This window comes from Bombina bombina, chromosome 9 (assembly GCF_027579735.1).
Source record: "Bombina bombina isolate aBomBom1 chromosome 9, aBomBom1.pri, whole genome shotgun sequence".
In the NCBI taxonomy this organism is placed as follows: domain Eukaryota; kingdom Metazoa; phylum Chordata; class Amphibia; order Anura; family Bombinatoridae; genus Bombina; species Bombina bombina.
Genome location: NC_069507.1, coordinates 28334293 through 28360395, shown reverse-complemented (window position 1 = coordinate 28360395; position 26103 = coordinate 28334293). Strand labels below are relative to the sequence as shown.

Sequence of the window (26103 nt, the reverse complement as noted above, 5' to 3'; positions counted from 1 at the left end):
AGCTTCTAACAATGTATTGTCTGACAATTCAAACTCTCATACTCCTACTTTAAAAAGAAAGATTAGAGACAAGAATTTTAAGAAGATATAATTGTCATGTCTATTAAAGGGACAGTCAACACCAGAATTGTTGTTGTTTAAAAAGATAGATAATCCCTTTCTTACCCATTCCCCAGTTTTGCATAATCGACACAGTTTTAATAATACACGTTTTACCCCTGTAATTACCTTGTATCTAAGCCTCTGCAGACTGCCCCCTTATTTCAGGTCTTTTGACAGACTTGAATTTTAGCCAATCAGTGCTCACCCATGCGTGAGCTCAATGTTATCTATATGGAACACATGAACTAACGCCCTCTAGTGGTGAAAAACCATTAAGTTTAGAGGCAGCTTTCAAGGTCTAAGAAATTAGCATATGAACCTCCTAGGTTTAGCTTTCAACGAAAAAAATAATATCAAGAGAACAAAGCAAAATTGGTGATAAAAGTAAATTGGAAAGTTGTTTAAAATTACATGCCCTATTTGAATCATGAAAGGTTTTTTTGGACTTGATTGTCCCTTTAAGACAATAGAGTTAAATTAAAGGAATAGTATAGTCAAAATTAAGCAACTTTCTAATTTATTTCTATTAGCAATTTTTCTTCGTTCTCTTGGTATCTTTATTTGAAAAAGCAAGAATGTGCGTATAGGAGCCGGCCTATTTTTGGTTCAGCACCTGGGTAGCGCTTTCTGATTGGTGTATAAACATAGCCACCAATCAGCAAGTGCTACCCAGGTTCTGAACCAAAAATGGGCCGGCTCCTTAGCTTACATTCAAATAAAGATACCAAGAAAACGAAGAAAAAATGATAATAGGAGTAAATTAGAAAGTTACTTAAAATTGCTGCTTTATCTAAATCATGAAAGTTTAATTTTGACTCGACTATTCCTTTAGTTTGTGTTTGGGATTATAACAATGGATCCAAATGACTGGCCACAATACAAATGTCTTAGATATTGTTTCAATAAGTTTTTGGGCATTTTCATATTAAGTAATATACAATATCTTTGAATTGCATTATATTTAAAAGAACATAACAGTTCTATTCTAAAATGGTCCAAGTGCTAAGACCATTTTATTATTTCACTACTGCTTGTCCCAAAGCAACACATGGTTAAACACATAGTTAAAGTCTGTGTAGAATCAGCAGTGTATTGCATAAAAAGACCAGACTCTCTTCCATTCATGTGTCTAAATGTATTCTTCACTCCTTAGATCTAGTGTCAGACGCTCCAGTCACTAGTCATACTAAGACTGCCCTTTCTGATTACAGTACTGTACTATCTTTCTGAGGGTACTATGTATATAAAACTAGCTTGAGGTTGCATGTATAAGCTGTATCATGTCAATATTGTCAAAATGACATAAGATATTGTTGTTTACACTTAGTCCCACCCCATCACCAAACTGTTCAATTTCAGAGATGCAAGCAAACATGTACAAGGGTGAAAAAACAAAATGTATGCTTACCTGATAAATTTGTTTCTTTCCAGATATGTAGCATTCGCAACGTCATCAATTACTAGTGGGAATATCACTCCTGGCCAGCAGGAGGAGGCAAAGAGCACCACAGCAAAGCTGTCAAGTGTCACTCCCCTACCCATAATCCCCAGTCATTCGACCGACGGAAAATGGAAAAAAGGAATAACACAAAGGTGTAGGAGGTACCTGAGGGTTAGTCGAAAAATAACTGTCTTAAATTTAAGGGTGGGGTCGTGGACTCTCCATATCTGGAAAGAAACAAACAAATTGCATACATTTTGTTTTCTTTCCTAAGATATGGAGAGTCCACAACGTCATCAATTACTAGTGGGAACCAATACCCAAGCTACAGGACACAGATGACTAGGGAGGGATAACAAGACAGGCAGACCTAAACAGAAGGCACCACCGCTTGAAGAACCTTTTTCCCAAAAGAAGCCTCAGCCGAGGCAAAAGTATCAAATTTGGAAAAAGTATGCAGAGAGGACCAAGTTGCAGCCTTGCAAATCTGTTGCACAGAAGCTTCATTTTTGAAAGCCAAAGAAGAGACATCCCTTGTGGAATGATCTGTAATTCTCTCAGGAGGCTGCTGACCAGCAGTCTCATAAGCAAAACAAAGTATACTTCTCAACCAGAGGGAAAGAGAAGTAGCAATAGCCTTCTGACCTTTACACTTTCCAAAAAAACAAACAGGGCAGAGGACTGGCGAAAATCGTTAGTTGCCTGAAAGTAGAATTTTAGAGCAAGCACAACATCCAAATTGTGTAACAAACGTTCCTTATGAGACGAAGGATTAGAACATAGAGAAGGAACAACAATTTCCTGATTAATATTTCTATCTGAAACCAAATTAGGGAGAAATCCCACTTTAGTAAGAAGAACCGCCTTTATTGAGAAAAAAATAACACTTCATTGAACAAATATGCTGACAGACAGATAAAAAGACTCTAAATAGGGGATAACAGGGATGGGTAAAGTCACAACCATACCTTAACTCATACAACCCCAATTAGATATCTAACAAATATTAAAAACAAATAGACCATGTGGGCAGGGGGGAGGGATAGAAGAAATGCGGCCCTAGTATATGGGGTTACTGAGAAACAGAAAACATACATCAAAATCCAGACATTTTATGCGCTCAAGGGCGACCTCCTGCCTGCGTACTGCTTTGATTTAACAAAATCAGCCGATTGCTATCTCAATCCCTATATTCTGTTATCATACACACATGTAATGCTGGTGCTCGGACAAAATTCCGACGGACAAAATGCCGAAACACATTCGTCCGTCAGACATATGTCCGATATACACTGCTTCCGACTGCACGCCGAACAGCACAATCACGCAATCACGTAATTGCATAATTGTCATCAGTATAAAAGCGGAAAATTTAAATATATATTGTGGCTACTGAGGTAAAAAAAACAACACAAACACTTAAATAAATAAATTTAAAAAAAACATCAAATTAAAAAAATGGAGTTCATAAAGACGTGTAAAGGAGGAAGAAAAATGTTATATGAAGGTTATGCATACATTGTAGACAAAAAAAAAGAAAATGTCACATATTGGAGATGTGAAAAAAAAAGGTTTTTGTGGAGGAAGGCTAAAAACCATTAATGATATAATTGAAAAAGATGCATCAAATCATTCACATCCACCTAATGCAGCAAGAATTTTATCTATGAAAACAATTGAAAAAATAAAAGAAGTTGCTAAAAATTCAGAAGAAGTAACATCAAGCATAATACAAAATTGCACATCTAATTTCCCCCTTGAAGCAGCAGGAGCTCTACCTAAAAAAGAAACTCTTGCCAGAATGGTACGTCGACATCGAACAACACCAAATGGAAACATTTTAAATGATGATTTAAGAAAAACAACCAGAGGAGAAAATTTCATCATGCACGAAAGTGAAAATTTAATCATTCTGTCTACTAAAAAAATGTAGATCTTCTTTCAAAAAAACAACACTGGCTCTGTGACGGAACATTTGACTCAGCTCCTTTAGGTTTTCAGTTGTATACAATACATGTTTTAATAGAAGATAACCATACCATACCATTAGTATACTGCATATCAAAAAATAAAAATCAGGAAACTTATAATTTAATTTTTAGTATTATAAAAGAAAAAAATCCAGATATCAATCCTATATCAATTACTGTAGATTTTGAAAGAGCAGCAATAAATTGCATGACAAATTTTTTACAAAATACAATAATTTATGGATGCTTTTTCCATTTTCCCAATGCCTGTGGAGAAAAATACAATCTTTGGGCTTAAAAATATGGTATAATAATGAAAAAAATGCTCTGATCATAAAATGCTTAGAAGCATTAGCATTTGTGCCAGTGGAAGATGTAGTTGAAACATTTAATGACTTTGTAAAATCAATAGAAAAACAAAACAGTAACATTTTATCTGAATTTTTAAATTATTTTGAAAAAACCTGGATTGGCGAACTACAAGAAGGTACAAGAAGAAAACCTACTTTCGATATTACGATGTGGAACACTTTTGAAAGAACAAAACTAGGGTTACCTAGAACAAACAACTCTCTAGAAGGATGGCACAGAGCATTTGACCAACGAATGTCTATAACCCACCCAAGCATTTGCAGACTAGTTTCAAAAATAAGAAAAGAACAAGCAGAATGGGAGTTAACAATTGAAAAAATTGATTCTGGAGTTGAACTGAGAAAACCCAAAAAAAAATATGAAATCATAAACAACAGGATAATCAAAGTTTTAGAAAAATACAGTGAATACTCAAGATTAGACTTTTTAAAGGCAATAGCACATAATATATAAGATTTACTTAAATAAATCAAGATACATTCGGCCGAGGGCAGATACGATCCAAAATTTTCTGTTACAATCAGTGACTCGGGCGCCGCAACCGCCTCTGGGAACCTATCCATGGGTCCCTACCCTCACGATGTACTTTTAACACATAATATAATTATTATAATTATAATATTATAATTAATATGTTATATATAAGTTGATTTAATTGTCTTTTGTCAGTCCACTATTAAAAATGTTATAAATGTTATATATAAGTTGATTTAATTGTCTTTTGTCAGTCCACTATTAAAAATGTTATAAAACCGTGATTTTTAAGCTTCATTCCCACCCAGCAGCCGGATAAATGTCTTTCGGAATATTGTCCGTCGGACAAATGTCCGTCGGAAAAGCGTCATTCGGATAACAGTCCGGCCACGTGTAATGCTCAAATCCACACTCCAATACTTATTTTTATTCAATAAGTGGCTCAATAGTAGAATCGCAAATAGTGTCAAAATTGCTTATTCCCAATTCCTCATACAGAGGCTATTCAATATTGTTAAAGAACCAGCTGCTGGTACGTGATATCTCACATACAGAGACTACAAAGTCTATGTAACTAGACGTATCATTTGAGTTATGGGCAGTTACAATGTATCAATAGCGGTTTGTAACAACCACAGTAAATCATCTTAGGACAACACCAAACAACTCCCCCCTGACCACGCCCACCAACGCGTTTCCGTCACTAGTACGTGACTTCGTCAGGGCATAGGGCCGGTCCAGCGTAGACTTCCACTGTTTATACCCATCTGTTGCCCTAGTAACGGTACGACGATTGCGTAAGTGTTTGCCACATAGTGGATGTCATTACTTCAATAAGAATGCATCTCATGATATTATACAAGGGGGGTGATGTATTGTGCCCAAATAGAACTACATCTAGGTAGTAATTGAAATGTTTATTAGCATGCATGATGAAATATCAATAAATAAGTCAAATATATTAAATGTTAATATGTTGGGTATTACGCTATTAAAAGGATAGTGTGATCACAGCTGCCTACGGTTTGGTAAGATAACCAAGAGAGGATATAATGCTAGTCAAGCAAATACAGATATACATATATACATATGATGGCTAAATATTAAGACATTAACCCTCCATTGAACTACACGATCTTTGTGTCGTTAATTTAGTACAAAGCTTATATATCTATACTAGAGTCTATTATTTAATCCAAGATGAAATTAATGCATATTCCTATAATCTTTTCATAATTAATAACCATGTGTCATTACATCCCCATATGTTTAAGTCACAGAAACATCTATGTATCAAATTCCAAAGTGTTACTTCCTATATTAAGATATTATAGCACATAGTATCATAGTTTGTTGCACAAGTCTAATGTTATACCAAATTCCAAGAAAGTCACAGGTTCAGCCTGTACCATGTGATAAAGAAGGGGTTTATGCCGTATCTGTATTGCAATTATGTCCCTTATAATGATTATATCAGATGGATTCATAACTAGGTCTGAGTGGTCTCTAGTTCGGCTTTGTCGGTGGTGTAACTCATTGTGCAGTTACCTGGGCTCGGGTTTTTCTCTGCGTCGTTTGTACCTAAATTGTTTTGGGTGTTGAGTAATTCAGGCTGTGGTGCCTGCCTTTTGTAACCACCCGTTCATTCATTGTCCTCTAGCTTGGGTATTGTTTTCTCAAAAGTAATGAATGCAGCTGTGGACTCTTCCCTTTTAAGAAGAAAAACATAAAATTATGCTTACCTGATAATTTAATTTTCTTCTGAAGGGAAGAGTCCACAGCTGCATTCATTACCTTTGTAAATTCAGAACCTGGTCACCAGAAGGAGGCAAAGACACCCCAGCCAAAGGCTTAAATACCTCCCCCACTTCCCTCATCCCCCCAGTCATTCTGCCAAGGGAACAAGGAACAGTAGCAGAAATATCAGGGTGAAAAAAGGTGCCAGAAGAACAAAAGATTTACAGCCGCCTCATAGAGATAAAAACACGTGCGGGAGCTGTGGACTCTTCCCTTCAGAAGAAAATGAAATTATCAGGTAATCATAATTTATGTTTTTCTTCTTAAAAGGGAAGAGTCCACAGCTGCATTCATTACTTGTGAGAAAACAATACCCAAGCTAGAAGACAATGAATGCAAATAACGGGTGGTTACAAAAGGCGGCCCCTTCGAAAGGCACCACAGCCTGAATTACTCAACACCCAAAACAAATTAGGTACAAACGACGCGGAGAAAAACCAGAGCCCAGGTAACTGCACATGAGTTACACCACCGACAAAGCCGAACTAGAGACCACTCAGACCTAGAGTCCATCAGGTCTAAACAAACTCTGAAGCGTCTGCCCCAAGGGACACAACACCCAAGAAGGTACCCGGCTAAAGATGAGAACCGCAACTGCCCCCCAAAAAGGGAACCCGAGACCAGGAAAATCCAAAGGAAACTTTTCCCACTCAACACCTAGAAACCCATGGCTGTCTTTACAAAGGCAACATGTCTAATCTACAAAAAAGAAAATACTAGGTACCAGCGCTCAAGGCTAGGGATATAGGAAATAGTAGCCAAGCTCTGTGGATCATTCGCAGTCACGTCTATTGTAAGGATGACAAACAATGTTTAACTCAAAGGATCAATTACATTTTTTATAAAATGCTGGTATTGGTGATAGGATATGTAAGTTTAACTTAAACAGTATGGGATACAGGATATATGTCTCTCAATCAATAAAAAATAATGGTATTATTTGTATTATGAATACACGATCTTGGTTTCTAGTAGATGCCGGATATGGAATAAAATTAATAGTTAGGATATGTATAACAGACTAGTTCGATAAAAGCAGATTACAGATATACAAATTCTTTAATATCAACTCTATAAGGTCATATCTTACATAAATTAAAAATCAGAACAATAGTACATCAATAATAAGGACATTAATACAACAATAACGAAACTGCAATATAGACCTAAGTGGAATAATTCCAAAATTCCTAGCTAATAATATATCACCATTTCTTATTAGCTAGGAAATAGTAAGTGGATGAAATTATATGTGCAATGGTATATAAAAAGAGTGCTCGTTAGGCCACTCACACTGGATGTCCAGAAAAAAATAAAAAATAATTAATTCAACAATAATTAATTCAATAAAAGATTCAAATATAAAATTAATTCAACAATAATTAATTCCACAAGAGTAAAGACGGTAAAACAGATTGGCTTACTAATACAGGTACAAATCCAGAATTGGAGGACAAAATACAATTAGAAGAGATTCCAGTATTTGCGTTAAAATAGCACTGGATTAAAAACTATGTGTTAGTCTCTAAAAAAATATAAAACTATAAATATAAAACCAAGTGGGTTTGAAAATCTCTGTGACAAAGAGAGATTCCTAGGAGATCCAATCGTCTAATAGACGTAAATGCGGTTATAGCTCTATTAGATAGCCAAAGTGTTAGCTAAAATGTAACTGTACGCCACTCAATCTCCATTTGTAAGAGAGGACGTTAATAGTGGAGCAGTGCAGAATGGATTGTCTCTCAGGAAATTAACAGAGAATATCTGTTCTTTCTTCGGCTTTGTAGAGCTAATCCTTCCGTTCTTCTGTTTTAGATACTGGAGCAAATATTTTCTGATTGTTCTGGCAGTGTCAGAGTCTGATGGTGCAGATCAATACGGTTTCTTTTCGTGATCTTGCACGTGTTGGTGGCGTCTGATGTCACTGAGTGTAAGCGGCTGTTAGTAACAGCTGTTGGCGTTTGTGAATATCCGCTGTCAGCGCTGTAAGAATGTCTTGGTCAGCTGAAACTCAAACTTCGTGGTTAAAGAGTTATGACCACTCCAATTCGTGGGAGTTTACTGTTCCTCTGGGGCTGAGAATGTGCAGCCAAAAAAGTCAGTTTGACAAATGAGTAGATACACAATATGTGCAATGTCATATGAGATCCTATGTTATGAGATCCTGGTTAGCGCTAGTACAACAATCTCAATCAGCACACAATCAACGCGTTTCATCCCTGGGGGCTTTTTCAAGATGTGTGTGGGGTGCAGTATCAGCATTTTTATAGACCTTGCTTGTTTCTGATAAGCTGTATGCAATTAGGTAATTAGCCTCTAGTGAATCCTCTTTAATATTAAAGGTGGATTGTCATTTAGGTGGAATTAGGAAAGGTTATGAGAACAATTTACTAGACAAACAATACTAATTAATATCCAACTACTAAGGTATCTGTATCCAGCATCGTGTATTAATCTTACAGCAATAATAAAACTTCTGGTATCTCATCTTTTAGAGTTTGCAAGATATTGATTTGAGTGTATTGTTGAAAAATGAGACGTTATAGGGTAAATAAATTATTAATAAATTATTCCCTTGGAGGAAGATGGACAGATATTTAATAAAGTCCTCCATCTAAAACAGCTGGTCGGGAGGAAGAAATAGTAGTATTCTCTAGTTAATATTGTCTCCCTATAGATTAATACTCAGTGGGTATTACATACATACACACGTGTATGTATATGTATATATATATATATATATATATATATATATATATATATATATATATATATATATATATATATATATATATATATATATAGCGCCCTTATCTTATTCATACATAAATTGGGTGACATCCAGTTCAGAATTAAGTCCCAAAGGATGTAAGGTTTTCATTTTATATATCATTTTTGCATCCTTTTTCAAAAGTTTGTTCTCGAAGTTCCTCCCCGCCAATCAGACCAAACTTTGACTATACCCCAAAATTTGAATTCCTTAAGATTGTTGCTGTGGACTTCTCTAAAGTGTCTATATAGATGGGTGTCTTTTTTCTCTTTTTCGATAAGCCAAAGGTGTTCCCTGATCCCTTCTCTGAGGGTTCTGGTGGTTTCTCCCAAATATTGCTTATTACAGCTGCATTCGATTAGATATATTATCCCCTTATCAGTACATCTTATTGTGTCTTTTATAGTGAATCTTTCCTTTGGCTAGAATGGAACTCTTTCATTTTAGAACTGTAATGGCAGGATTTGCAGCAATGACAAGGGTAGAAAGCATTAATTTGATTTCCCAGGAGATCTTTTTGAATAACATTGGATTCTCTCTTCTTGTATTCACTGGGAGCCAAAATGCTCTTCAGGTTATTAGATTTTTTTATATATAAATTTTGGTTTCATTGTTAATTTATCTCCAATAACGGGATCTCCCCTCGCCACATGCCAATGTTTATTTATGATTTTTTTTCAATTTTTTTATATTCACCATTAATTATAGTTGGTTATAAATGGGACTGTCAACTCTGCTTCTTCAATTTCACCGGGTTCTCTTATCTTGTTCTTATTTCTATATTGTAACAGAGTGTCTCTATTCCTTTAACTTCCGAAAAATTTCTTTATCTTAAAGCAATTGGAATTGATTTCTATATTTAGATCAAGGAATGCTACTTTTTTCATGCTAATATCGTGGGTGAATTTTAGTCCTTTATTATTACTATTCATGGCTTTGAAGAATTCTAGTAGTGTTCCCTCACTTCCCTTCCAGACAATAAGAATATTGTTAATATATCTTTTATAGGTCACCAGGTTATGCGCAACACCCAGGGAGACAAACTCCCTAGAACACAAGGACCCAAAAAGAAGGATCCATACACAGGGAACATGTTCTCAAAAGGACTCGAGGAACCCCTCATGTCCCTCAATCCCATACCATACCCTAAGGTACTCTAGGAAATTCATGAGTCCTCTGATGCTCCATAACAAATCTAGATCTGGAGGCTAGATAGACAGAGACAGCAGGAACAGGATAAATATCCCAGCAGATAGAACAGAGCAGCCTCCTAAAGACGCGTCAAGATAGTTAGCATCCAGACCAAAGCAAGCAGCTGTAACTGGATATACCATCACTAAACAAATCGCTGTGGATGATTCCAACTGTAAACCACCAAAGGTGTACAGCCCACCAAAAAGTGGCTCCAAGAAGGGCCCAGTTCCAGCACCAGACGCTGGTAGAGAGAAGGAGGGCATCCAAAGTCCTCCCTCAAGGAAGGGCCAACAGCAGAAACGGTCAACACTGCGTAGAATAACCGATCCCTAACCTTCCCCCCCGGGATAAAAGTGCCAGCCCAAAGGCTAGTCAAAAGACCGAAGACAAGAGTCCCAGACTACAGGAAAGAAAAAGGATCAACAAGGAACAAAATCCCCTGTTAGACTGCTGCTACAAACGGCATGCTACCGTGAGTCAGGAGCAAGATTGTGCTCGGGTACGAGACCCCCTACACACAGTCATGGGCAAAAAGAAAAGGCACACTTCCCAAGGGAAGTGTATAATGGATACAAGTTGTAGAAGCCCCCACGGGAGCAAAACCCTCAGTCTCCTGCTGCAGGAACAGAGGAACCAGACACTACATCACAGCTCGCCTCCCAGGAAGCTGAAACACAGGAAGGGAAAAAAACTCTGCAGGGCAGGACCAAGGACCCCCAGGACTCCACGATACTAAGGTAATTCAGAACCCGGAGAACCCAAACCCTACTCTGGAAGAGAAGGGAATGAACAATGGGAAAAAAAACTACCATAGAGGTGAGACCACTTGGCCACATCGCCAACCAGTTGAAAAGCGCCTGGAGTCTACAGGAACATCATAAATGAACCAGAAGACAGGTAGGGGCCCGTCAGAAAGGCCTAAAGCCTGAGCCACAGTCACAAAGGCATCGCTCACAGAGCCCCAGCCCCTATGTAGGGGGCTCACGGGACCACAACTTCAAGTGCGAACCGAACTGTCCACACCCATCCATGGAAAGACGTGGACTAAGGCCAGGGTTCTCGACAATGGACAATGAAAAGATCCAATCTCAGAGAGAACCCTAAACTGCCTCCATCAAGGAGGAGCGCACCTCTAAATTCCATAGACTTGGCGATCTAGATAGCCTTAAGCTCAAGAGTCACAAAGGACTCCTGAACAGTCTGAGAATTAGCATCCAGTGCAATGGATCGCAAGAAAACTCGTAGGCAAACGGCAACACGTGATACACACACGGGAAGGGTAACATCAATACCCGAAGGAAAATGATAACCCAAAGCCCTGCTCGCCATCTTAGACAAGTAACGCAAGGCACGGCCCACAAAACTCCAAACAGAGTATTCTCAGAAAAAAGATCAACTGTCTGGCCCTTGAAGGGCGGCCCTCCATACCCAAACTTGACACCACTACTGACAAGCCCCAAGGCTAGCGTAACATCGAGGACGCAACACACCCAAAATGGCAAAGACCGTAGTCTAACCAAGGGTATTAGCTGGATTAGACGACAGTCAAAGAGCTTGAAAAAGCTATTATTCAAGGAAACTACCTTGAGCAGGCAAATGTTGGAGCTGCAACTCCCGCAGAAGGCAGGGAACCCCTTCACACCACCTCCCAGAGTAACATGACTCGGAACAGAGAAAAACATGCCCACACACCCGACCAGACGATCCCCCTAAAAGTGGGGAAGGATGACGCTCCGCCATCGCAAGATAGAGTGCACTAGGCTAACGAGTCAGCGTCCAGAAGAGCCTCAAGTGAAAACCAAATGTTAATCACCCGGCATATCAGACCAAACAGGTCACACACATCTCCCAACTTCAATTTAATGGAAATAACGGTTCTAAGTCTCGGGGACCTAAAGAACCTAGAGTCGTCTGCAGAAAGCAGAATCATAGCCCAGGCGAGTAGCCCGAACCAACCACCCTTAGAGTGGAAAGCAGAACCCTCCGTTCGGAGAAGTTGCATATAAACCACAAGCCTCATACAACAGTAGGATCCGAGCATGGAGTCCATAGAATAGAACTACTTCGAAATACACATTCCTTCCATAGAATAGGCCTAGAATCATCCTCAGCACCACGAAGGTACTAGCCTGGTAGAAGAGCAATCTGGAACTTTTCCAGTTCCAAGAAAATTTGTCCTGAAGGATCGATAAATGAACTAGAAATTCAAATTCTAATATTCAACAAGTGCGCAACTCCCGAGGGAGTGCCCACGCGACCACGAGTCCCACATATCGGTTCCAGAGAAGAACAATCATAAAAACGAAATCTAATAGACCTGAGCTTAAGGAAAAACAAATTAAACACATCCATCTGGATAAAAAATAAGATGAAAGGCAGCAGCCATAGGGTGAACGCCCAAGGTGAATGAGAACGACAACAGGACCAGCCGAGTAGAGGCCCCATTCACCCAAGCTCAGAAATGGAACCGAAAAACATAAATAAAAAATAAAATGAAGGCGATAAGGAGATTGGCTTCATCCCCTAACGTCATATCCATTTTGCCCTCCAACTTCTAAGGCCTCGGATCCCTCTGCCCACTAGGACTGGGATCCTCTAACATTGCAAAAACAGGTCTTAAAAGAACCCTAAGGCGAGCCAGCCTATAACGGAAAGCAAAATCATCCCTCGCCGAATCTCCTGGAGACTTTGGCTCAGAAATTGGGGCCCCTGAAGCCTCAGGGGCCAAAGTTTCCCCAGAAGGCCTAACTGAATCGGGCGATCCCACGCTCAATGGACCTAGGTTAACGGAGCACGGACAGTATCGGAGAAGTACTTCACTTGGGAGATATAATTGAGACAGCGCCATAGAAATGGCTATGCGGAACCGTGCCGTAACCTCCGGCAGAAACAAGCCACTCTCCGGAAAAGGAGTGAAGGCCATAGGGACACCTGCGTGCGTAGCTGGGAAAGGGTCTTTGGTATGCACCTCACGGTTCATGGAAACCTCTGAGGCGGATGGCTCAACGCACACTAAGCTCCCAGACTCAAGAAAAGAGAGTACTCTAGAACAGCACCCGGGACATAACTGATGGGCATTAATTACCCGGGCCATTTCATATTCATCACATCCTCCGTATCGGAGGCATCCATGTTGCGCATATCAGAATCCTCCATAATCCTGGGATTACAAAAAAACAAAACTAACTGGCACACTTTGACATCCCCCAATGGCTGGGGCACTCACCACCTCCTGTGAACCAGACAACCCTCGAGCAAGACTCTCTCGGTCGCACACAGCATACAGAAGTGAAAAAAACAACGTAACCGCACCAGTCATGAGGTGCACCGTGCCAGTCACAAAAAGGGGGCGCAATCTTGAGAGATTGCGTCCTAAAAGAAGGCCTTTAGGTTCTTGGCTTTTACGGAACATAAGTATAGCTACACATTGCAGATAGAACCACATAACAAACATGATTAAAGTCATCCCTGTTCAATAACCCCTCTCAGGAGATATTAAACCATTATTTCTTATTTAAGATAAAAGGAGTCCCACTGGGACCCTACCTTGTTTCTTTAACAATACATCTCATATTGAAATAAAATGAAACAATCTTACCGGAATCTAAGCCATGGAACAGGAACACGGCCCTTCAAGTGTGACAGATAGTAGCCTTGCTTCTGACATGGACTTGAGTGAAGAAAGGTAGGCAGCGAAACTCGTTAACGCTGATTACCAAGGAGCTGTTAATATGAGTCGGGATGGGTTCGCAGGAAAACTCTCCCTGCATCTCCGGACTCTTAACTTTCATCCATGCTCTCACTGAGAGGCTGACAGAATTACTTAAAACTCCAGTCCCATTACGAAGAGTACTACCCTCCATGAGAGATTATCACAAACTTCTGACACTTCTCTGCCAACCTCATGTGATGAAAGGCAAAGAATGACTGTGGGATGAGGGAAGTGGGGGAGGTATTTAAGCCTTTGGCTGGGGTGTCTTTGCCTCCTCCTGGTGGCCAGGTTCTGAATTCCCAAAAGTAATGAATGCAGCTGTGGACTCCCTTTTAAGAAGAAAAGCTTTTATAGGAGATGGCTTCATTTAAACCATTAGGTGCAGCAGATTGCATTTCATGAATCCATCTGCATTCCTTTAGTAGAAGCATTTTTGTGATGTTACCCCTTCTCCCCTTTAATTTCAGTTGCTCTATGGCAAAAAATTAAATGTCATATTTGTGTCCTCGATGTATTGTATTCATATGTTGGGCCACAGGTACATTATGATTCCATTTAATGTCACCTTCGTGTTCCAAAACTCTAGTGCGTAGTTCACAAGAGGTTTCCCCTACATAGATTAAGGGACACTTGCACATGGCAACATAAATCACTCTCCGTGACCTGCAGTTCAAAAAGTCTGGAATTTCATATTTCTTAGTTGTTTTTGGATGTGTGAAGACTTTAGTAGGGGCCATATTTTTACATGCCTGACAACGTCCACATTTAAAGAAACCTTTTGTTTCTTTTAACCATGTTCTTGGTTGTACTTGTGAAAAATGACTGTTAGAATATCTTTCAAGTTTTTGGATCTTCTATGTGTTATTATTGGTTTGTCAGTGATGACTTCCTTAAGTTCTTCATCCTCTTGAAGCACATGCCAGAGTCTTTTGAAGATATTACAAATTATATTGTTCTTGTCATCAAAGGTTCCTATTATTCTAATAGTTTGTGGTTGATCAGGCTTTAATGTAATTGGCTTATCCAACAGTAGTGTAGATCTCTCTAGAGACTTTGCTCTTTGGTATGCTTTCTTCAAACATCTACCTGGGTAGCCCCGTTCTTTAAATCTTCGTCTCAGTACATTTGCCTCATATTCAAAATCAGCTTCTGTACTGCAGTTGGGTATCCCATTTGGACAATACCTACGGGCTATACGCATCTTTTGACTTTTTGGGTGGTAGCTATCTCATAGTAGAAGACTATTTGTGGATGTGTCTTTTCTGTACAATTTAGTACTCAAAGACCCATCTTTCTCATTCCTTATTTCCAAATCAAGAAAATAAATACTTATTTCATCTATCGTAGAAGTATACCGCATCCCATGGGGATTATCATTTAGCCATAGCATAAAGTTAGAAAAGTCATTCTTTGTGCCCGTCCACAGGATTCACACGTCATCAATATAACAAATGTACAAATCCATGTATCGCATGAATGGATTTGTATCTTGATTGAGAATACTTATACTTTGAACTAGCGCTGCAGAATCTGTTGGCGCTCTACAAATAACCGATAATAATAATACTTTCAATCTAACCCAAAAAGAGATTTGCATATGTTGGCGCAAAGCATGTGCTCATTGCCGTCCCCTTTTTTGCAAGTATATTCGATTATTAAACAGAAAATAATTGTGTCTAAGCACAAAGTCTAACAAATCAATAAGATTATCTTCTGCATTACCTCTCGGATTGATTTCTGATAAAATTGTACAGCTTCCCTACCTAAAAAGAGTGTGAGATATTGGAATATAAACTCTCTACGTCAATGCTTGCTAGTAAGGTATTCTCCTTTACTATGATGTCAGCTAGACATTTTAAAACTTCTTTAGTGTCTTGGACGTATGATGTTAGAGTGTAAACAAAATCTCTTAATTTTGTATCAATAAATACATTAACGTTCTCTGTAAGGCATCCATTGCCAGAGACGATAGGTCTGCCTGGTGGCTCTTTTTGGCGTTTGTGAATATTAGGAAGACTGTAAAACGTTGCTACTCTAGATGTCAAATTGCACATAAATTGGTACTCTGCTTTCAAACTTAATCTTTCTCTATAGCCTCTATCCAAAATTGACTTGAGCTCCTTTGTAAATAACTCTGTAGGTTCCTATTTGATAACTCAATAGTTTTCTGTGTTATCTAAGATGTCTAAACACATTTTTAAATATTGTGTATTGCTCATGATGACCATGTTGCCGCCCTTATCAGCATTTTTGATTGTTATATCTGCATTATTTTGAAGGTCTACCAGAGCTTTTCTTTCTTTAAAGCTTAGGTTCTTTTTGATTTTGCTCTTATTGTTTAATCCATTGAGCTCAGTAGTTACTAAAGAAACTAATTTGTCAATAACTGCATATTTAGAGATTGAAGGCATGAAGTTACTCTTGGGTTTCACAACACTACCTTTAGTAGTATCTTCTAGATTTTCATTTTCATTAAGTAGTGTTAACATTAGATTTACCATTTCATTATCTTCTTCAATACCCATATCACTTAAACAGTTATCATTAGAGGCCTTGTGGAATTTATGTAACACCAGTTTCCTGGCAAACAGATGTGTATCTTTAATCCAATTGAATGTGTCATAATGTGGAGTGGGTATAAAGGAAAGTCCTTTAGATAAAAGGGTGTAGTGTTCCTTTCTTAGATTATTTTCGGCTAGATTGATAATCTGTAAATCACCATCTTTTATTTCTGTTTGTTTGGTGGTTTGGATTTGTTTTGTTGCCTGGTTCTTATAGTTCTTCTGGGGGGGGGGGGAATAGGTCTCTCTCTAAAAATTCCTTGTAAAAGAGGGTTCTGTGGATGCAGTAATTGTATTTACTGATGGTGTTTGAATGTGTTCCTCATCTGAAAAGTTCAGAATCTGTGGAGGAGTTGTCTGAGGTATTGTTTTTGCCCCTAGGGTCCTGTGTATTTCTGGGGTTTCTACGTTTATATAGTTTAGTTTGTATATATTTCCTTTTTGATGGTCAGATCAGTCTCTGTGCAATTTTCTATTTTTAGCCTCACTTAGTTCTTCTATTCATTTGTCAATGTGAAACTTAAAGGGACACTGAACCCAAATTTTTTCTTTTGTGATTGAGATAGAGCATGACATTTTAAGCAACTTTCTAATTTACTCCTATTATCAAATTTTCTTCATTCTCTTGGTATCTTTATTTGAAATGCAAAAATGTAAGTTTAGATGTTGGCCCATTTTTGGTGAACAACCTGTGTTGTTCTTGCTGATTGGTGGATAAATTCATCCACCAGTAAAAAAAGTGCTGTCCAGAGTGCTGAACCAAAAAACAGAATTTATGCTTACCTGATAAGTTACTTTCTCTTACGGTGTATCCAGTCCACGGATTCATCCTTACTTGTGGGATATTCTCATTCCCTACAGGAAGTGGCAAAGAGAACACACAGCAGAGCTGTCCATATAGCTCCCCCTCAGGCTCCGCCCCCCCAGTCATTCGACCAACGGTTAGGAGAAAAAGGAGAAACCATAGGGTGCAGTGGTGACTGTAGTTTTACAAAGATAAATTTGAACCTGACTTAATTGCCAGGGCGGGCCGTGGACTGGATACACTGTAAGAGAAAGTAATTTACCAGGTAAGCATAAATTCTGTTTTCTCTTACTTGGTGTATCCAGTCCACGGATTCATCCTTACTTGTGGGATACCAATACCAAAGCTTTAGGACACGGATGAAGGGAGGGAACAAGTCAGGTAACCTAAACGGAAGGCACCACTGCTTGCAAAACCTTTCTCCCAAAAATAACCTCCAAAGAAGCAAAAGTATTGAATTTGTAAAATTTGGCAAACGTATGCAGTGAAGACCAAGTCGCTCCCTTACAAATCTGTTCAACAGAAGCCTCATTCTTGAAGGCCCATGTGGAAGCCACAGCTCTGGTGGAATGAGCTGTAATTCGTTCAGGAGGCTGCTGTCCAGCAGTCTCACAAGCCAATCGGATGATGCTTTTCAGCCAGAAGGAAAGAGAGGTAGCAGTCACTTTCTGACCTCTCCTCTTACCAGAATAGACAACAAACAAGGATGATGTTTGTCTGAAATCTTTAGTTGCTTTTAAATAGAATTTTAAAGCCCGAACCACATCAAGATTGTGTAATAGTCGTTCCTTCTTAGAAACTGGATTAGGACACAGAGAAGGAACAATGATTTCCTGGTTAATATTCTTATTAGAAACAACTTTCGGAAGAAAACCAGGTTTAGTACGCAAAACAACCTTATCTGCATGGAACACCAGATAGGGTGAATTACACTGCAAAGCAGACAATTCTGAAACTCTCCGAGCAGAAGAGATAGCTACCAAAAACAAAACCTTCCAAGATAATAACTTAATATCTATGGAATGTAAAGGTTCAAACGGAACCCCTTGAAGAACTAAAAGAACTAAATTAAGATTCCATGGAGGAGCCACAGGTTTATAGACAGGCTTGATTCTAACTAAAGCCTGTGCAAACGCCTGAACGTCTGGTACTGCTGCCAGCCGATAGTGTAACAGGATAGACAGAGCAGATATCTGTCCCTTTAAGGAACTAGCTGACAATCCTTTCTCCAATCCTTCTTGGAGAAAAGACAATATCCTGGGAATCCTAACTTTACTCCACGAGTAACCCTTGGATTCACACCAACAAAGATATTTCCTCCATATCTTATGGTAAATTTTCCTGGTGACAGGCTTTCTGGCCTGGATCAGAGTATCAATAACTGATTCAGAGAACCCACGCTTAGCTAGAATTAAGCGTTCAATCTCCAAGCAGTTAGTTGCAGAGAAACTAGATTTGGATGCTTGAATGGACCCTGTATTAGAAGATCCTGCCTCAATGGCAGCTTCCATGGTGGAACAGATGACATGTCCACTAGGTCTGCATACCAAGTCCTGCGTGGCCACGCAGGCGCTATCAAAATTACCGAAGCCTTCTCCTGTTTGATTCTGGCTACCAGCCGAGGGAGAAGGGGAAACGGTGGAAAGACATAAACTAGACTGAAGGACCAAGGCGCTACTAGAGCATCTATCAATGCCGCCTTGGGGTCCCTGGACCTGGATCCGTAAAGAGGAAGTTTGGTGTTCTGACGGGACGCCATCAGATCCAATTCCGGAATGCCCCATAGCTGGGTCAGCTGAGCAAAAACCTCCGGGTGGAGTTCCCACTCCCCCGGGTGAAAAGTCTGACGACTCAGAAAATCCGCCTCCCAGTTGTTTTCTCCTGGGATGTGAATTGCTGAGAGATGGCAGGAGTGATCCTCCGCCCATTTGATGATCTTGGTTACTTCCTTCATCGTTAGGGAACTCTTTGTTCCTCCCTGATGATTGATGTACGCTACAGTTGTGATGTTGTCCGACTGAAATCTGATGAATTTGGCCTCCGCTAGTTGAGGCCATGCCTGGAGCGTGTTGAATATCGCTCTCAGTTCCAAAATGTTTATCGGGAGAAGAGATTCTTCCCGAGACCATAGGCCCTGAGCTTTCAGGGAGTCCCAGACCGCACCCCAGCCTAACAGACTGGCATCGGTCGTGACAATGATCCTAATGCTTTGAAATGATTGCACAGTAAATTTCAAGACAATTAACCCCTTACTGCCCAAACCGGAGCAAATTAAAGCAGGCCACCGGTTTAACAAACTACAGCACCATGCCACAGCCTCTGCTGTGGCCCTACCTTCCTTGGGGATTAGTTTTGAACAAAAATAAGCCTCTCTGAAGTCCTCCAGCAATCTCTGGACTCTACACGTGAAGCTGCATGAAGCTGTCTGCCAAATGAACTGCACAACTGAGGCGCGAAATTTAGGCCCCCTCCCTCTTCACTCCGGAGTTGTGGGGCCTTCCCAAGCCAAAATAGGTGTCTAAAGATATGCCATGCGGAATAAAACCCCAAAAAAGTATTCCAAATGTAATACACACTTGTACAATTATCAGATTATTGTAATAAAATAATCGATTTCCCCTTAACAGTGTCCACCAGCGTTGTAAGCCCTTTTAACTAAGCCATCCTTCTATACTAAGGCTCAGAACATGGCTTACCTTCCCCACATGGGGATTCTTGTCAGTCTTCTAGCATTACTAAGTCTTGACTAGAAAAAAAGTGACTGAGCATACCTTATAGCAGTTAAGCCTGCAAACTGTTCCCCCCAACTGAAGTTCTCCGGTACTCAACAGTCCTGTGTGGGAACAGCAATGGATTTTAGTTACAACATGCTAAAATCGTTTTCCTCTCAGCAGAAATCTTCATCACTTTCTGCCACAGAGAAAATAGTACAAACCGGCACTATTTTAAAATAACAAACTCTTGATTGAAGAAATAAAAACTACAAATCTAACACCACATTCACTTTACCCTCCCGTGGAGATGCTACTTGTTAGAACGGCAAAGAGAATGACTGGGGGGGCGGAGCCTGAGGGGGAGCTATATGGACAGCTCTGCTGTGTGCTCTCTTTGCCACCTCCTGTAGGGAATGAGAATATCCCACAAGTAAGGATGAATCCATGGACTGGATACACCAAGTAAGAGAAAAAAAAAGCTTAAATGCCTTCTTTCGCAAATAAAGATAGCAAGAGAACGAAGACAAATTGATAATAGGAGTAAATTAGAAAGTTGCTTAAAATTGCATGCTCTATCTGAATCACGAAAGAAACAATTTGGGTTCAGTGTCCCTTTAAGTTTTTGATCAAGGGTTTCAAAATCTTTGTGTGTGGTAAATTTGTTTGAATTTTAGCATCTATTAACTATGTTAATTATTCATACTGTTTCTTTTCATATTCTAAATGTGAGTTTCATTAGATTTAATGAACATTGCGTGAGAATTTCTTGCCATCTTAATACAAAGTTTTCATTGGAAATGTGGAAAGAGGGTGCTATTTGTATGCGCAGTCTCCTTGGGATTAATTTATTTTTGACATAATTTTCTAGGCTAAAAACCTCCCAAAATGATTTGACTTGTTTCTTCATTATTTTAGCAATGCTCTTAAACGCTTCTTCAATATTTGTGGCTTGTGGACAGACATTACCCACATTAAGGGTGAATACTCTTTCAGCTTCCTGTTTCTATTTATCAAAGTCTATTGTAGAGGATAGGTAGCCCGCCATTGCCACCTGTGCTCTATACCTCTAACAACCAAAATTCGTAAGTGTGAATTAAATCACTGTAATTAATAGTAAAGGATTAGGGGAAAAATTAGGGGATTTTTGTGACATTTAAGCCAAGTGTAGACTTACACTAAATAAATCTTAATTGAGAAAAAAATAAAAATTTATTGAACAAATATGCTAACAGACAGATAAAAAGACTCTAAATAGGGGATAACATGGATGGGTAAAGTCACAACCATACCTTAACTCATATAACCCCAGTTAGATGTCTTACAAATAATAAAAACAAATAGGCCATGTGGGCAGGGGGGAGGGATAGAAGAAATGTGGCCCTAGTATATGGGGTTACTGAGAAAAAGCAAACATACATCAAAATCCAGACATTTTATGCGCTCAAGGGCGACGACCTGCCTGCATACTGCTTTGATTTAACAAAATCAGCCGATTGCTATCTCAATCCCTATATTCTGTTAATCATACACACATGTAACTGCCTTATAGGCATGAAAAATAAGGTAAGGTGAATCACACTGCAAAGCCGAGAGTTACGAGAATCTCCGAGCAGAAGAAATAGCAATAAGAAACAAAAAACTTTCCAAGATGACAACTTAATATCTATGGAATGCAATGGCTCAAACGGAGCCTGCTGCAAAACTTTAAGAACAAGATTAAGGCACCAAGGAGGAGCAACAGACTTAAAGCCCGATTCTGACCAGGGTGTGACAAAAGGATTGAACATCTGACATATCCGCAAGACGCTTATGCAATAAAATAGATAATGCAGAAATCTGACCCTTCAAAGAACTGTCTGACAATCCTTTCTCCAGACCTTCCTCGAGAAAAGACAAAATCCTAGGAATCCTGACCCTACTCCAAGAGTAGCCCTTGGATTCGCACCAGTAAAGGTATTTATGCCATACCTTATGGTAAATCAATTTAGTAACAGGCTTGCGAGCCTTAATCATGGTCTCAATGACTGACTCGGAAAAACCACGCTTAGACAGAACTAAGCATTCAATATCCAAGCAGTCAGCTTCAGAGAAACGAGATTTGGATGAAGGAATGGACCCTGAGTTAGAAGGTCCTTCCTCAGAGGCAGCCTCCAAGGTGGAAGAGATGACATCTTCACTAGGTCTGCATACCAGATCCTGTGAGGCCACGCAGGATCTATTAGAATTACTGATGCCCTCTCCTGTTTGATACGAGCAATGACTCGTGGAAGGAGAGCAAACAGAGGAAACAGATGCCAGAATGAAATCCCAAGGCACCGCCAAAGCATCAATCAGGGCGGCCTGCTGATCTCTTGACCTTGAACCGTACCTTGGAAGCTTGGCATTCTGCCGAAACGACATCAGATTCAACTCTGGCATCCCCCATTTGAGAGTTAACCTGGAGAACACCTTCGAATGGAGTGCCCACTCCCCGAGATGAAATGTCTGTCTGCTCAGAAGTCCGCTTCCCAGTTGTCTACCACTGGAATGTGGATGGCAAAGGGACAGCAATTGTGAGCTTCCGCCCACTGAACAATCCAAGCCAGTTCCTTCATGGCTAAGGAACTCAGAGTTCCTCCTTGGTGGTTGATGTAAGCCACTGAGGTGATATTGTCCAACTGGAACCTGAGAAACCCGGCTAAGGAAAACTGAGGCCAAGCCATCAGAGCATTGTAAATCGCTCTCAACTGCAAGATATTTATGGGGAGAGCAGACTCCTCCCAAATCCATAGTCCCTGCGCCTTTAATGAGTCCCAGACCGCTCCCCAGCCCAGCAGGCTGGCGTCCGTGGTTACAATCACCTAGGAAGGTCTCCGAAAGCTGTGCTCTGAGACAGATGCTCCTCAGAAAGCCACCACAGGAGAGAGTCTCTTGTCGACTGATCTAGATCTATTTTCTGAGACAGATCCGAATGGTCCCCGTTCCATTGTCTGAGCATGCATAACTGCAGAGCTCTCAAAAGCATAAGACATAATACTATAGGCATAAAGCATAAGACACAGTACTATAGGCATAAAGCATAAGACACAATACTATAGGCATAAAGCATAAGACACAATACTATAGGCATAAAGCATAAGACACAATACTATAGGCATAAAGCATAAGACACAATACTATAGGCATAAAGCATAAGACACAATACTATAGGTATAAAGCATAAGACACAATACTATAGGTATAAAGCATAAGACACAATACTATAGGTATAAAGCATAAGACACAATACTATAGGTATAAAGCATAAGACACAATACTATAGGTATAAAGCATAAGACACAATACTATAGGTATAAAGCATAAGACATAATACTATAGGTATAAAGCATAAGACACAATACTATAGGTATAAAGCATAAGACACAATACTATAGGTATAAAGCATAAGACATAATACTATACCTATTAACAAAGGAGTAGATAACTTACTCTGAAGAGCTTACCATCTAGAGCTTAGGAGTAAGTGTTGAACTGTGTCCTGGATAGCCAACCTATCACAACAGCCACCTGTCATTTAATGCTAGCAAGGTAGTCTGAAGATATTTGGATAATTGATCATTAAAATATAGAAGTAAAGCCTTGATTCTGATGCACACAATAAAAAAAATCCAATTTATTTCAATTATTAGACTTGCTGTGTTACTTCATATTTTTGATGAAATTTAGCTTCTTTAATTTCTACATCCCTTAAAATTTGATGTCTTTTTTTGCGAGTAATTACCCTACTTGGACCTTTACATAAGGACATCTGGAAGGTTATTTACAGGGATGCTTGTGGACCTTTTTAATAGGATTTTTTTAAAGGGACACAAAGAGTTGTATTAACATTTTAAATGAATATGTCATCTGTAATGCATACCTTTCACAACAGCATAATGCCCATTGTCATACATGAAAAACTTAAATTATGCTTACCTGATCATTTTCTTTTCTTCTGACGGGGAGAGTCCACAGCTACATTCATTACTTTTGGGAATTCAGAACCTGGCCACCAGGAGGAGGCAGAGACACTCAAGCCAAAGACTTAAATACCTCCCCCACTTTCCTCATCACCCAGTCATTCAGCCAAGGGAACAAGGAACAGTAGGAGAAATATCAGGGTGAAAAAGGTGCCAGAAGATAAAAAAAAAATATAAACGGCCGCCCCATATAAAAACGTGAGCGGGGAGCTGTGGACTCTCCCCGTCAGAAGAAAAGAAAATTATCAGGTAAGCATAATTTAAGTTTCTTAAAGGGACAGTCTACACCAGAATTTGTATTGTTTTAAAAGATAGATAATCCCTTTATTACCCATTCCCCAGTTTTGCATAACCAACACAGTTATGTTAATACACTTTTAACCTCTGTGATTACCTTGTATCTAAGCCTCTGCAAACTGCCCCTTTATTTCAGTTCTTTTGACAGACTTGCAGTTTAGCCAATCAGTGCCTGCTCCCAGATAACTTCACGTGCACGAGCACAGGGCTATCTCTATGAAACACATGAACTAACACCCTCTAGTGGTGAAAAACTGTTAAAATGCATTCTGAAAAGAGGTGGCCTTTAAGGTCTAAGAAATTAGCATATGAACCTCCTAGGTTAACCTTTCAATTAAGAATACCAAGAGAACAAAGCAAAATTGGTGATAAAAGTAAATTGGAAAATTGTTTAAAATTACATTGCCCTATCTGAATCATGAAAGTTTATTTTGGCCTAGACTGTCCCTTTAAAACGGGGAGAGTCCACAGCTGCATTCATTACTTTTGGGAAAAAAACGCATTCTCCAGAGCCCCAAAAACATGGGAGCAGACGAGAAACAGTAAGAGGAAGAAAAAATCCGTAAATGCCCGAATTTCCTGAACAGATGACCTCCCAACCCGCCCCAAGAAGGGGAAAAAAGAAGCCTAAGACATCTCGACCCCTTAAGGAAGAGTTGCCGTCATCAAGGCCCAAAAATACATCCAATAAGAATACCATAGAGGAGATAAAAATCGCCCCAACCTGGTACCCCAGATGTCCAAGGAGTCATCTAAACCTCCAGTCCCATTGGGAATGGAGAACCCTAGCTCAGAGGTCAAAGGACCTCCGGAACCATCCAGAGTAATCTTTAGCAGGATCCGCTTCTGGAACAGGATAATGAGGACTGAGTACAATCCCTCTGATGCCCCACCCAAAAGAAGAAACAAGAACCAGCCTGATGTCTAAGAACGAAAGGCCTCCTCTACCATGTTTTAGCCCGGCAAGGGGCAGAGCCTCAACAAAAAAAATTCTTGAAAACTCATGGATGTTCCTCTCCACGGAAATCGTAGTAAAGGCGAAAGATTTTTTTGATCTGAAGAGAAACCAGAGTATAACGAACTCCTCATCTGAGTGATTCAACCACCCAACCAGGACAGCCAGTTATACCGGCACCATGTGGATGATATAGACCTTAGGGAACAGAAAATAGCACCCGACCAGGACCAGTCTGCTACATAGGACACCCAGAACTGTCCCAGGCCACAGAAAAATCAAGACCCCAATAGGAATCGACAAAAGGAACTATAGACATAACAATGTACTAACACCTTAACATGCAACTTCCAAGGAAGTCCCCAAGCGACCACAAAATCGCTAGTATCAAAATCCAGAGAATAAATGTTTCCAGAAAGGTGAATGCCCAAGAAGAATGGGCACACTAACAGGACCAGCCAATCAGAGACCCCATTCTCCCGAAGCTCAGGACTGGAATAAGATACCCCAAAAAGAAAGTAAATTGGAATTGACAAGGAGATTAACTTCATCCCCCCACGTCTAACCCAGCTTTCCGTCTGTAACAGAAGACAGAGGATCCCTTAACCCATTAGGATTGGGATACTCTAGCACCACCAAAACATGCCACAGTAGGACACGAAGGCGCGCCAGTCTATAAACGAAAAGCAAGATTTACCTCCACCAGGGCAACTGACGACCCCGACCCTGAGTGTTGGGCCCCTGAAACTTTAGAGAAAACCGCTTCCCCAGATGGCTGATCTGACCCAGATGATCCCACGCCTGACAAGCCCTGGATAACAGAACACAGACAGTAACTCATCAACACCTCCCTCTCAGGAAGATGTAAATGTACCAACGCCAATAGATATGGCCATGCGGAACTATGCCATAACCTCTGGAGGAAACAAGCCGCCTTCCGG

At 39.8% G+C, this 26103-nt stretch overlaps 1 protein-coding gene and 1 non-coding gene across 2 annotated transcripts in view; both read right to left on the bottom strand.

Moving 5' to 3' along the window:
* The window catches only part of USP54 (ubiquitin specific peptidase 54), a 224399-nt gene that overhangs the window by 149551 nt on the left and 48745 nt on the right, over positions 1–26103 (bottom strand). The window lies entirely within an intron of this gene.
* On the bottom strand, positions 25170–25282 carry LOC128640626 (U5 spliceosomal RNA). The gene has a single exon (XR_008399363.1). It is a non-coding gene; the product is annotated as a U5 spliceosomal RNA (small nuclear RNA).